Genomic DNA, 15,636 nt, shown 5'->3' with positions numbered 1-15,636 from the left:
AGAATGATAGCAGGGCAAATCTCAGAAGGTATGGTCTTCCAGAAGGCAGGCACTGAGACAAAGAAGGCCACACTTGCTGGATCCTGCCAGATGGCACTGTTTAATAGAGGGGATCTGGAGCATGCCCACCCTGTTGGATCTAGTGAGATGGCAGACACAATTGGAGGGAGGCCATCCTGCTGATAACCTGGTTTCATGCCATGAAGAGCTTCATAACTGACAACCACCACCTTGAATCACACCTGGAAGCCTGCAGTTCACAGAGGAGTGGGGTAACATGGGTTAATGGGCACACTCACTACTACACATGCTGTTGCATTCTGGACTAATTGCAGCTTCTGAGTGGCCTTCAAGGGCAGCCCCATGTACAGCACATTGCAGTAGTCCACTCAGGAAGTGACCAAGACATGAAGAACCACAGATAAGATATTTATCTTAGTGGCAGAATACAAATATGATTTTGGATGACTTCACTAAACTTCACCCAGTAGGATCTTGTTTGGAGAAATGCTGCTGCGCTTTGCATCTCAGCTGCTTTATTCTGCTGTTTAAGTTAATACTGCCCCTTGAATACAGGTCATGCAAGGTAGAATATCTGTCTATTTTATGGCTCCATAGCCTTTCTTTGTAATATGTTAAAAATGATCTTATTACAACTCCTCTTTTCCTGAACACATTCCCCTTTTAAGAGGAGAGGAAAACAGCAGAAGGTCATCTAACAACACCCAGTCTTGAGGAGTAACTCACCCTTCCTCAAGTGGGTGCCCTCTAGTTTTTTTGGCAGGGGGGACTTCAGGAAGTCTCAGGAATAGTCAGACTGAGTGGGGAATTCTGGTAGATGAATTGCACACATAAAGGTTGGGGAAGACACAATCTATTTAGCACAACAGAGCTCCAAATAGCTCAGAAAAGTTGACATAATAAATTAGTACCTTACATAAATTGTCACCTAAGGCTATACAATCTTATCTAGACATGACAGGATAAAATCCAAAGTCTGAACATTTATGTGAGAAGCTGTACAGAGGCTGGGAAAGGATGGAAAGGAGAGTAGGTAGAAACCATCAAGAGCTGGTGGTTGAGTCAACTGGCAGTTTAAATGGCAACTTAGTCAAGGTGAAGAAACCATGGTAGAAGCATTTCAAATAACTCAAAGAGACTTAATGAAGTCACTCTGATTAAGGATGGGAAATTCCTCTTATAGCTTCCAAGATTCTGTATTTACTCCAGATGAGCATTAAAGGTCCCTTAATGACTTTTGCGTAGTTCTTGCTTCCTCAATCTTGCCCAGCTGCATGGGCTTGGCAGCTCTAGATGTCGATGAACATCAACGCCTATTGTCACAAGTCAGAATATTAAAGATGAGTGGAGCTAATAGCAAGGAAGAAAAAGGGAAATGGAAGAGAAGAGAAACAGTATTCAGTAGTAAGAAAAACAAGAAGCCATTTTGAAGAAACAAGACAATTTAATGTTGGGTTGTTATTATTACTGGTATTTTGTTCAGCCTGAATGTGCTAATTTTGAATCAAACATCAAAGCTGGGAAATATTGGTGCAATCCTAGTGTGAATTGACATGGCTGCGTATGTGTTGATAAATGATATCTTCCTCTCCTACTCCAACGTGTCTTGGCAATCTGCTGTTTTATTAGGGCTGCTGCTTCTTCCCAACTCTGCTAGATAATATTCTGGAGGATGAGTTAAATTATAATAAATAGGTGGTATCTCACTTACTATGTTTTGCTAGTGTAGTAGAATATATAGGAGAAGCTACAGGAAACAAAGAAAATGTTTGTGAGGTTATAAAGCAAGTGACACAAATTATGGAGGGGGGAGGAACAGGGTTTTTCATTCTCTCTCTCTCTCTCTTTGTGTGTGTGGGGGGGGGGGGCGGGGAAGATTTGTTGATGAACTGACTTTTCTTCACTACATGAAAATTAAGGAATTGCCTGGACCCAAACCTTTTTAATGCCCCAAACAAGGCTTTTGCCACTGCTGGAACTCGGTTTTCTCCATGGCAACCAAAACAAATAGTGGATGTTGCCTTCATCACCTCCAAGTATAAAAGGTGCATCTAAAATTAATTTATGTCTCGGGATTGCCAACTTCATCTAAGAGAAGCAGTTTATAAAGCACCCAAGAGGAGATTTTAAAAAGCAAAGTAAATAAAACAAACTCAGTGGTGGTACAATGGTGGGAGTGCATTTGTTCGTTGTGAGTTTCCTTGAAGCAGGTTGCCAGTGTGTGTGTGTATTTATTTATTTGTTTGGAAAATGTATACAGCCACCCATCTTAAACATGTACTTCTATAGAGACAAGTTGAACATCCCTATTTCTTTTTACTATACCTACAGTATGTACTTCTGAGATGCATCACAGAATCTTTAGTTAAGTTTAAAATCCATTTTTAAGTGGGAATTAGGAACTGTGTTGTGTGTGTATGTGTGTGTGTGTGTGTGTACTGATAAGTTAATGAGATTCTTCAAGTGGAAACAGAACTAAAACAATACAAGCCGAGGTGATATAATCTAGATCTGTAGTTTAGTTGAAAAAAAATCTCAAGAATGTTTTTAACGCAGTCCTGCTGCGTTGAGTGGTCTATGATGCTGTGAACTTGCCCAAAACTTTGCATTTCAGAATTGTTCTCTGGAATTTCCTGGACCGTTTTAGTGCCCAAACTGCTGATCGTGCAGCTGAATTTATAGAAAAAGTCTGATAGATTCATACCCCGCTGCGTGTGTCCGTTAATCAAGGTAAAATATTGCTGAAATCAATAATACATCAACAATAAGATAATTAAAAACCGCAACATTTCAGATTCAGAACTAAAAGAAAAACTGTTTAATAGGATGAAAGCATGATAAAGCATATCTATATATTGATACACACACACAATTACACTTAGCCTATAATCCACTTCAGGATGAAGCTCTCTTCATTTAAGATTATGGCCTGTAATCTGGATCCACTGCAAATTGGTAGATAGATGTAAACTCAGCTGAGGGAGTGTCTTCCATGCCTGAGGGATGACTAAAACCGGTGTCTCCTTGTTCCTAGTCCAGCATTTTAACCACTACATGTATACACATATATTTATACTTGTTGAAACAAGTAGATTTTTACAGCAGCATCAAAAAAGGAACAGAGTTGTGAAATAATTTAGAGGGAGAGTGGCCATCCAGGACAGCCTTAGAAAATAGCTCTTGGTTCACTTTGAACTGTTTTCAGAAATGTTTTAACAGGGGCAGAATAACATCCCAGTAACTAATTCCAATTCCCTCTCCTTGGCAGATTCTCCAGCTGGAATTCAGCAGGAAACTAAGTCTAGACTAGCCTAAAGTCTTCACTGCAAGATGAAAAGTATTGCAGAATAAAAATTCAAAAGAGCTTGATTGCTGTCTGTCAGCACAAGAACCCAGATCTTGCTTACACTCTCTGTAATTAAAATTCTGGCTTACTTCGTCCTTCATTTTTCCTGTCTTGATGGTCTTTTGTTTCGTATTCTGGCATGATGGTAAATGGCACCTGATGTAATTACTCTAAGCAGATCTATGTCTATTCTTTATGATGTAGATTATGCACTTTATCTATCTATCTATCTATCTATCTATCTATCTATCTATCTATCTATCTATCATCCATCCATCCATCCATCCATCCATCCATCCATCCATCCATCCATCCATCTATCGTTTTTTATTTATTAGATATATGCAAAAGTATCATTGCCAAAACAAAGTATTCCAGAGGACTGTAGATTGTTCTGTTTCCTTCTGAAGCCCACCGATCTCACCGTTCTGGGGGTGGGCCATGGTTTTCCAGTTTGGAGACCAGATTGACCCCCCTTCTATTCCTGGAGTGGTAAGATTTCACGCACCTATAATTTTGTAAAATGATATTACTTACATTATTTATTACTTAATATAGTTTTATATTACTTTTCCTAACTTACCGATTTGCAGCAAGACTCATTTCATTCTTTTAGCAGAGGCAACCTACAACCAGCTTGCCTAAAACCTGATCTTCTTTAGGCTACCCAAGTCCAGTCTAAATAGTTTCTGTCTTCCGTAATCAAACTCTTTACTTCAGGGTAAGTCTGTCCTGAGATTCTTCCTGGGTCTTTGGGGCATAAAGAGATGGCTAATATATCATGTTTCCCATTTCAATGGATGCACTTTAGTTTGAACAACAGAATGGACCCAAAGCACCCTGTTGCTATGGTTCCAAAAAAGTCCAAGCTTCTGGTCTTAAGATGAATTTTGCCTTGCGCTTGAAAAATGAGCTTGTACACCTGTTCATTGTCAGCCTAGGCAGGTCCTCCATTTTAAAAAGGTGCACTTAAAGGCCCTGGAAGAACCAGCGCAGAGGAAGAATCATGCTTATCTATTCTTAAAGTCCTAAGAAATTACTTAACTCCTTTTAAGTTAAAAAGAACATCTTTCTGTTCTTTTTCTCTCTTTTGCCCCCTTCCCATTCTTTTGTGAAAGGGAAACCCACTCAGGCTGCTAGACGTCTGAATGACAAATACGCTACAATTGTTTGAAAGGTTGGTCTGTAGGACAAAGTCTGTTCTCTGCTAATAACACTCTTGTCATGCCTTCTAATCCTTTGTTTCATGCTCTGGGATTCTTTCATATGCAAATCAAACCCCAGGGGCACTTTAAAATGTAAATCACATAATCATGTTTGTATATGTCACACCGATTTCCAATTCTTTGTCTTTTAGGGGATAATAAGCAGCTCTTATTGAACACATCATATTGCATTGAACATTTCCCTGAATTCTGAGCATATCAGAAGAGCAGGGAGGAGTAGCAGAGCAGGTCAGTACTGACATAGGATTTTTAGGAGCTAGACAGTGTGTGGAGAAACACTGCAGACATCTGACAACCTGTTTTACTCTCCTAAGATGGTGATGTGTAACTCTACTGCACTTCACAAGTATCAGCTGACTGCTTAGATATGGGGCAATCTGTGAGTGGTTCTTACCTCTTTTTGTTTTTTAAACAATTCAGCCTCTGCAAATTTAGAAGTTCCATAGGATTTTGCTTTTCTTTGGACTAGAATGTGCTGGTGTCATGGGATTATATACAAAGTCCAAGTTGAGCAGGGGTTGGAGGAAAGGCCCATCAGCAGCGACCTATAAGGTAGCTTCAGTTCTCTAAAACAAGCAGCATCTCTCCGGAACACACTGAGTCTTTTTCCTCCAGCTAGTTGCAAAAGTCAGCTTTCTTTCTGCCTTGGTGAGCCACTTTCCAGCTCCAAATTGTTCTCTCTCTCTCTTTTTTCCTCTGTCTGCCCCAGAGACATATTGGCAGAAGACTGATATCAGCTGCGACCTGGCTGGTAATAGCCCTGAACCATCAAGTCTCATTTTAAAAACATCAACTACCCTTAGCGAGCAATCAAGTACAAAGGGTGGTCATTTGATAGATAGTAGAAGTTGGTTGTTTTATTTTTTTTCAAATGATTTGGGCTGGGCGTGAGTTCCAAATTCAGCCTGCAAAGAAAAGAGGAGAAAAAAATCCATTTCAGTAGCTACAATTGGTTTAGAAAAAAGAGAGTTCATTATCTATTCCATAGGTGTACAATTGCAGTGCTTCTCTAATACAAAAGCATTTAGCGGCATAAGGTCAGAAGATAGTTACTTCTGAGCATTCAGTGAATCAAGTTCTATCAGGGCCAATCACACCTCCTTTCTAAAGTCTTCCTAAAGATACATGGTAGTGAATTTCTATCATATGATATCAAAAATCAATTTCTGAACTAAAGAGAATTTGACCTGACATGCTCAGAAGGTAAGAATGAATACACACACATACATGCACGCGGACCAATTTCTCGCACCGTCTAGAACAGTTGGCATAGATGGGAACAATAGCTGCTAACCCTGGTTATGGACTCAATAATATATCCTAAAGAGCAGGAAGTTATTTTCCTTCAAGGGAATCGTATTTATCAAAATTGCTTCAGCTAGAACTCTGCAAAATAGCCATAATAAGGAAAGCTCAAGAAAATAATTGGAGACAGACATCAGTGTCTTGTTGATGGAGTGGAGATCAGCATATAGAATACAGAGAACAACTTTGCAGTAAAACACAGTTGCCCCATCCTCAAATCAATGATCTCCTTCTTTTTGAAAACTGTTCATGCAAGAGTATCCTTTGCCTGTTCAAATGGTGCCCTGATTGTATTATTTGTTTATCGTTTTGACAATTCCACTGAAAATTACACCCAGATCTTGGTGAAAATACAGAACTACTTTGGCACCAGCTTCTGTGCCAGCCTCTATGCCATTTGCATAGAGAGGATAACCCTCTTCCTCTTCAACCTGCCCATTCATTGCAGTCCCCACCTGAAAGTTCAAAAGTCAGAGATGATGTGTGTTGTTTTCAGTAGATTACCTGATATATCACTAAAGACTCAGGTGTTATTCTTAACCATATATTGTTCTATTTAGATTCTCATTCCATTTTTTTCTTGTAAGGGTTTGTTTATTTATAATCTCCTAATAAATCGTAACATTTATTAATCAGATTGAGGGTGCTTTCTCCAGTTTTTAGTATGCATTGTAGTTTTAACTTTCTGGCTTAATTTTAACCTTTTGTAGTTTTTCACACACACACACACACACAAACGCCCCCCCCCGCCCCCCATGATTTTATAGTTTTTATCTGTAATGCCACCCAGAGTCACTTGTATAGTGAGATGGGCGGCATATGTAACTTTGAAAAATAAATAAATAAAATAAAGATCTGGTCTTACTTTATTTGCTCAGGCACTCACAATATTTGCACTTGGAAATACTGAAGAACCAAGATAAAGTTTCTAAGAAGTAAAGGCTGTTGGAGACTGGGCAGTTTTAGAGATTAGTTTTAGAATTTCCCCTAATTTGTCGGCATCTGATATGGATCACTAATAAAGAATGAGCAATAAACCAATTATTTTAATGCAACTACCTCTAATACAAGTGCCAGTTTAGTACAGGTGGTCCTCGGGTTATGTCCATTTCTTCAGTGACTGTTCAAAGTTATCATGGTGCTGAAAAAATGGACTTATGACAGATCCTCAAAGTTGCAGCATCCTTGTGGTCACATGATCAAAATCCAGGTGCTTGGTAACTGGCCTGCACTTATGACTGTCACAGCATCCCATAGTCACATTCTCCTTCCCTGTGCAAACTGCTTCCATTTCAACTCCCCCCACCCGCCTATCTCCCCCCACTTCTTTTCCCTTTTGGCCGCCCTGCATAGCATGGCCAAGATGAAGAGGCTGCTGTATTCCACTGCTGCACCCCCTACCCTCAGCTGACCTTCACCATTGTCTTTGGCTCACCTCTGCTCCACTGGGCTGACCTCTGCCGCTGCCTCCCCCATCACTGTGCTCCGGTGGACCTGCCCTGTTTCAGTGGTCTCAGCCACCACCGGCCGTGATCATGCTCCTTGGCTGTAGGAGAGGCCGCATCTCCCAGACCAGGCTGGCATAGGGTTGAGCGTGGAAGGAAGGGGAGAGAGGTAAAGGTAAAGACGACAGTGAAGGTCAGCTGGGGGTGACAGTGGTGGGGAGCAGAATACAGCAGCCTCTTCATCTCAGCCATGCTGTGCAGGATGGCCAAAAGGGAAGAGATGGGGGGAAATAGGCGGGTGGGAGGAGTTGAAGTGGAGCCAATTCACACAGGGCGGGAGAAGCATGATGTCCTGGCGTACCACTGTGCAGTCCTGGTCTAACAACTGCAATCTGGACTGCCAGGACTGCTGTCACAAAGCAGTGCAATCGTGTGATGTTTCATTTAATAAGCACTTTGCTTAGCCACGGAAATTCCAGTCCCAATTAGGGTTGTAGCCCAATGACTACCAGTATAGTAGTTAAAGCACCAGGCTAGAAACTGGGAGATCATGAGTTCTAGTCCTGCCTTGGGCATGAAACAGCTTGGTGACCTTGAGCCAGTCACACCCTCTCAGCCCTAGGAAGCAGGCAATGGCAAACAACTTCTGAAATCTTGCCAAGAAAACTGCAGGGGCTTGTCCAGGCAGCCGCCAGGAATCAACACTGATTCAAAGGCACCAGAAACAAACAAACCTCTAATACATACTTTTTGGCACACAACTTCCTGTAATATTGTGTGTGTGTGTATGTGTGTGTACATGCAACTTTACCAAATGTATGCTATTTTCTATGAAAGTTGTGAGTTTAGAATAAAAGACACTAGCATGCTGGTGTCTGGAAGTTTACATTCATATATGACATCCTTGAACTTTTTAAAAATAAACGTAATCTGTTTAATTTTGTTTAGTTTTCACCCCTGACTCAGAGTAGCCAAATTTGTCTGGAGTCACACAAAGTTAAGGACAAGACAGAAAAACTTGACAACATCTCAGGGAAGAGGGGAAAACTCAGAGTAATAAGGTTCAAACTGGTTCATGGCCTCCATGACAACCATGGGCTTGTCCCAGGTAATCTTGGCAATCAGCCTATTACAGGAGGCTTATGGGTCTGGAGGGATTCTGACAAGGACTCAGGGATTTCCCCAACAGTCTGATGGGTGAGTCTGCTAAAGGCTTAGTACACTGCTGGCAACATGAAATATCCTGAACCCGTGATGAAATCACTTCTCAGTGGCCTCTCTCTGTTGGCTGATCCCAGGCATCACCTTGATTTTCTCAGAGTCCTTGAAGTAAAATGGCAGAACTGACTTCGAGAGCATAGGCAAAGGTGGACTATGGGTACATGGGCCTATTCTTTGGCAATAATCTCCTTCTTTGTTGCCTCGGTGTGTTGCCTTTGTTTCGGGGGGCTAGTTACTTCTTGAGAAAGAGTCAATCACAAGAGTTAGTTCTCCTGAACCTTTCTGCTACATTCTGGATCCATAAAATTGGCCACCAACATAGGCAAACAGAAGAATTTTCTGCACAATCCTTTGTAGCATCCAAGACCCTTGAATGAAGTCAACCTGGAACTACTAGAGCTTTTGTTTATATGGTCCACAATTGGTGCTTTATTTTTTTCTGAGTAATGGATTATTTCCGTGTCTTATCATAATGCAAAATTGTGGAGCTACTGAGAGGGCTTGGAAAGAGTAAATGAAAAATTGGGCAAATGTGGAAACAGAGATATGACACCCCTTGAAATAAGCACACAGAAAATAGATCTTATGAGATAGACGGAGCAATATGAGAAGAAAAAAGATCTCATTAATCTCCCACGTATTTCCTCCTTTGGTGATTGAATGCCAACACAAAAGGGAACACAGATGTATTTGGATCAGCACTTTTTTTAAATGGATAGAAGACCAGCTGAGTGATCGTACTGAGAGTTGTAAGATAAAGGATGCAGATTCTCCCTTAGCTCAGCTCCGTTTCTCCAAAGAAATTTTGCTTGGTTTGAGAGTTCTTCAAGATGAGAGAATCCAATAAATCACTTGGAAAAGATACCTATTTTCAGGGGAAAAGGGAAACTTTCCTAGCAGAAGATGGTGATGGTTTCTTTTTTTGGTTAGTTCATGTTTTCTAACCACAGCAGAATATTTTGGATTTGGCCATTTGATATTGCTGTGGTATAATTTTTCATTGCCAGAATAAAAATGGTTGTGTGTGAGAGAAAGGGAGAGGGTTAAAGCTATTTTCAACGTTGTGTGTGCATGTGGTGTGTTTGCTTGGTTGCTTATTTCAAATGTGACTGGAGCTTATCTTGAGAGATTAATCTGCTTTTCCCAAGTGCTGTTAACAGTCAGACCCAGTTCAGTTTCCTTGGAGTTTTGCGTGTGCTCTTCAGTCCATCATGAGTCACAGAAAGTAGGAGTCATACAGAACGTCTAGTCTTTTTACCTGTCTAAAATCTAAGAGAAACAGCAGTGCAATAGGTCGACATCCCAATACATTCTGAAAAATAAATTTCAATAAAATGTTCAAAATAAAATTCAGATGCAAATGAACAGAATTTGCTGAAGTTCGCTCAAGAGCTCTTTCTTTTAAAACTGTTGCCTATTTAAGGCCTGGTACGAACTAAGAGAAATGTCAGATAAAGTTCTGTAATAAAAAAAAGAAGAATGGAGGAGCTGTTAAAATTTATTCTTATGAACAATGTGTAAAAAAGTAGAGAAGGGAGAGAGAACAGTTAATCATTTTACTCCTACTGCACTTTGTTACTCTTTGGAGAAAGCCAGTAGTAATATGTACAGCCAGATACATGACTATTAATATAGATAATAAAAAACAATGCCCTTTATTATCTACAACCCAAATCTTCTGAGATTTTCAGATCGAAGGCAGTTGTGTTTTTCCTCTAAAATTTCAATGTATCATTTCACACACACACACACACACACACAGGGGGAGAGAGAGAGAGAAGATATATGGGAGGTACAGAAGTTCTTCACTGTTCCCCACTGTTTTATATAGTTTTTATAGTGATTTCAGTAAGACAGTGATAAAATTTTTACAGTTTGGGTGGATAAGTATAAAGACATTTGAAAATAAATTTCAGTTTCTACATCCCTCTCATTTGTCCTCTATGGAATTTTAGGTGATTCAGGAAAATGAAATCTTAACAGTTAAAAAAAAAAAAATCTGGAACATAAAACCAGACAGCACCGAACAATGAAAGAAGTGGTACCACAGCAGTTAAGGATATATAAAATATTAAAAGTGATGAATGATTTTAAAAAATGGCAATATCAGTTTCTGGCAGTGTCTTATAGTATAGTATGGGAGGCTTCTTCAAGAAAGGAGACACAAATTCTAGGTGCAGAAATTAAAAAAAAAAAAAGTCAAGTGAGTATCTTTGGGTCAGTCATTACCCACAGCTTAAACTACCTGACATGGTGGCTGTTGGAATAAAATATTAATGATAGAAACACAAGACTCAGAGATATCATGACCGATGGCATCCAAATGTGATTAGAGATCCATCAGAATCTAGAAGGCACTTCTGTCCAGTTAGTAATCCACCAAATTGCCCCAAGACCTCTTAGTTTTCCCTTCCTCAATAGATCTAGAGAATCCATTTCGTTAAAATCAATCAATCAATCAATCAATCAATCAATCAATCAATCAATCAATCAAGAAGCCACATGGCATCATCTACAGAATGAATGCATTAGAGGGCTTTGGGAAATCAATGTCTCCAGAATTAAAGGAAAAGAAAAAAAAAAGATTTGATGGGAAACAAAAATACTCTAGCAAAAATTCAGCATACTCTTCATAGGCTAAATGGAACAGGAGAAGCTAGTCGTGTGGGAGGATAATGGATATCATGAAAGGATGCATAGTTGGTTAGCCTGATGTAGGCTTTCATGGCAGGTGCTGGGCTTCAAGTTTTAGGAACCGAAGTCTAAAGAACAGATGTTTTGCCGGCAACTGTGGCTGGCATCTTCAGAGGCAAGGTGGTCTGCTACTAGTCACAGTTGCTGGCAAAACATCCGGAATTCTGTTCTCTAGGGTATCTGTGTTGCAACAAAGTCAAGGTTAATGTGGATTTTAAAAATCATTATGTTAGATGTGCCATATTGAGAATATGGGATAGATACAAATCCAAGTTGTGCCTGAGAACACTTTGTGGCTCTCAGCACAAGAAGCATTTTATAGATGAAAAATAATAGACAAACACAAATGGCTAACTTACCATGAGATATGTCAAGAGGAATACAAAATAAAATCAAGAGAAGAACTGATGGTAGAGGGACATAGTTGCCAATAGTTTTCTTATTTAGAGTTATTAGAAAGATTTAAAGCAGACAAAAGAGTTTGTGGTTTCAAACATTGTAAGATTTAAGTCTCAAATAGAATTGTGTACAAATGATGAACATGTAATTGCTAAAGTGTATAAACTTCTATTGAAATTTGAAACAGAAGAAAAGTGAAAGAATGTAAGAGAAAGAGCTAAAATTTTTGGTTATAATATACAAATGGAACAATGGGAAAATATGTGGTTGAAAGGATTGAAATCCAGACTATGTTATAATCATAAAGAGAATTGTTATAAAATGATGTGCCATTGGTATGTCACCAGAGAAATAGTCTAGAATGTACAAAGGCACTTCAAATTCATGTTGGAAATGTGAATAACAAGAAGCGACATTTTATCATGCTTAGCGGATGTGTAAAAAAGCTAGAAAATTTTGGATTCAAATACATACATTGATTCAGAGGATTTTAAAGATTAATATACAATTGGGACCAGAGGTATTCCTCTTGGGACTGATGGACAAACAGTTGGAAACAAGTCATGGAACTTTATTTTTACATATGATAACCACCATCATATTATTGTATGCAAAAAGATGGAAAGATTCAGCAATACCTACAATGGAGGAATGGTTGGGGAAGATGATGGAACTTGCTGAGATGGCCAAATTGACTTCTTTGATCAGAGAAAAGACAATATCTGTGTTTATTGCTGATTGGAAACCCTTTATGGACTTTTTGCATAAAACAGAAAAAAATGAACGTATGATTTGTGGTTTTGATGATTAGACAGGATAGATTATAGAAAGAAGAGCGTCATGTTGTAACCACAAAGTAGGGGATAAATAGATAATTGTAATTATAACTGTTGTAAGGAAGATTAGAGGCTACTTCTTTCTTTTTTCTTTCTTTTCCAATTTTCTCTTACTTTTTTCCCCCTTTCTTGCACATTTAGCTTTCTCTTTGATTTCTTCTTTTTCTTTTCTTTTTCTTACTTTATATTAGTCTGTATTAGTTTTTATTTTCCTTTTTAAAGATATATATCAGGAAATCTTTTCTCTAGACCACGATCATTAAACCCTGAAGCCCAACAGTGCCCAACATAATTAGTTACTTGGATAGAACCTTGGACAAGAGTAGCATTTTATAATAAGCTTCATTTCTGTATAACTACCTAATATTATATATACTTCCTCATGAAGTTGAGTTTTAAATAATTTTATATACTCTGTATCTTGAATGTGTCCTGTCTTTTAAAGTCAGGAGGGGCACCAGAGAGCTAGGGAAGGAAATAGAGAAGGCTCAGGGTTAGGGTTAGGGTTAGGGTTAGGGTTAGGTCGCCTCAGAACAATGGAACATACATGGAATGTGTCATGGTAGAATGGAGAAAGCTGGATGTTCTGCACCATATCAGCAATTGTCTTATAGCTCATTGGAGTCCTGTGTTTATTAGCTGTGTTATGTACAGACCGCCAACTTTTCTACTCTACTGTGTCACATACTGTCTGGCTAAGTGCAGCTCAATATTTTCACACAGCATGGTAGCACCATTTCATCATAGGCTTACCCCAATTTGGTAAACTTGCCTCCACCTCCTCCTCTGGATGCGGGAAAGGAACCAAATCTAATATATTGGGTTATAACAGTTTTTGTTAGACCTCACTTGGTCCTTCAGTGAATGGATGAAACCTTGATTATAGAACTGTAAGGTAAAGGTGAAGATTCCTTCAGGTTGATGGTTTCTGGAACAGACCTTTGTATCTTTCTTAGCCATAGTATAGGAGAGGTTTGCCATTGTTCCAAATCTAGCCTATAGCCTTTGTATTCCCTGATGGTTTCCAATCCAACAAGCCCAACACTGCTTAGCTTCTGAACTCAGAGAATGTCAGTTGGATCCTGCTAATTAAGATGAAGATTCCCTTGTGTCAAACATGACTTGTGACTTCATGTACAGTTTTTTTGGCATCAATATGGAAACTTTTAGCCATTTCCTTGTCTTTGGAACTTCAACTTCAACTTACCCTGGCTGAACCTGCAAAAGATAAGCAGGGTGGTTTTGGTTAAGTCCTGGATGAGACTACCATCCATGGCTGTAGTCCAGACGTTGGTAGGCACAAAGTGTAGAGCTTGATCTGACCTGAGGGAAACTTCACTTGTAGAAGATAAACATTAAAAATGGTCCATTTTTCTTAGAAGTTGAAGCATTCTTATGGTGTTAACTTGTGCTGCTAAACTTGGCTTATTCTTGAGGAATTATCTTTATTTTTTGTGCTCCTTTGGTGATTCATAATCTTTAAGTATATATAAAAATACGAATAATATTTTTAACTAGGTCACTTCTGTTTCTACATCCTCAGCGTAATCTTTTTCACATCTCTAACAAAAGCAAAACAGGAATGCAATTAGCTGCTGTAATTATTTAAACAAGTGTTACTTGACTACGTATCAAGCAAGGCTGCCTGAAAAAAGGTGCTTTGTTTATGCAAACTTTGCATCGCCAATTATGGCAGTGTTGTGCTACCTCCACAGAAGCCTATAGTGACTTTGCTCACCTGCACTCCCTGTGCAATTTTCTGTTCCACGCTATTTTCCTTTAGAGGCTTCTACACACCAACTCTTAATGGTGAAACTAGGAAGAAGCGCCTCAATCCACAGTTCATTCTGATAGGAATTTAAACAGATGCATCACTTTCCAATAGAATTCCAATATCTTGACAATATCTTGCTCAAACTGAGAATGCTTTAGAAAACTTTATAAAAGAAAGAGGGGGGTTTAATATGCAAAAAGCTAATCACAGGTTAATTGTAACATAGTAACATGATGATGGTGCCATTAAGTTTTGCTGACACTTTTAGCAGCCTCCAACCCACTTGTATAATATGCTTTTAACAGCCATTGACTAATGAACCCTTATGACTGACAGCTTTCCATAAAAAGGAAGCTGTTTGCTTAAAATCAGGGTGCTTAGAGAGTGGCAAAAAGACTCTGAAAATGCAGGTTGCCCAGCTAAATTGAGATGGTGGAATGTCACTGTTTTATGCACATTCCTGTAAGCAAATTTGTTTTTTGCACTTTGCTTTGACTCACTTGCCAGATCTTGGTTTCATTTCCTTTGTCGATTTAGCTGCGTGTCTTGCATAATCTTGTTTCTCTACAAGATTGTTGCAATTTCCCATGAAAAATACTCGGTTGGTCACTAAACTGGTCACAGAGACCAGTTAGCATTAAGTTGAAAAAGACAATTTAACTGCCCTACAGAGAACAATTACATTACTTCCACATCTCTGGAATCTCTAGAGACTGAGAGAGGTTATTAATAGGGAGGAAATAATGTCACCAAATAACTCTTAATAGCTTTTAGTGGATTAGGTAGGTCAGTAATATCTTCATCAACGGAGCACAGAAAAAAATGTTGAGAAAAAAATCTGGTAAAAACTGATAATGTTGCTTGAGCAAGAGACTTATTGGTTTATAATCCAGATCATGCAAGGCATTGATGATATAACTGGAGGGTTTATGAGTATACCTTTCCCATCAGATGCTATAAAAAAAAGTCTTTGAGTGTTGAAATAATATAGTAAACTATATATGTGCAATGTGAAATTATATTGGTGTAAATTAGTGAATCTCTCTGTTAGAGTAGTTTGTATCCTTCCTAGATGAAGATTCAATGTATGAATTCATCTTCCTGTGAACATGCTTCCCAAGATGATCTCATCATGCATTTGCGTGTATAACAGCAATGCTTTTATATCTGTTGACTTCTATGCAAGCACCTATGAACTTACTTATATTGCCATGAGGAAGTGATAAACCTGGCAAGCTTGCAGAATTTTCCGTAAGGCCCAGTTTCCACTCCTATAGGTACAACCATTCATTGTATCACCTTGTCTAGTCTGCGGTTAAGGAAGTGCTGGAGTGGACGTGCTGGAGATGGGTTTGAACAATTAATCTGA

The sequence above is a fragment of the Python bivittatus genome, unplaced genomic scaffold (assembly GCF_059951505.1).
Source record: "Python bivittatus isolate LINGU-HERP-01145 unplaced genomic scaffold, Pbiv_v1 ctg000210_np1212, whole genome shotgun sequence".
NCBI classification, from domain to species: Eukaryota; Metazoa; Chordata; class Lepidosauria; order Squamata; family Pythonidae; genus Python; species Python bivittatus.
This window is presented reverse-complemented; position numbering follows the sequence as displayed.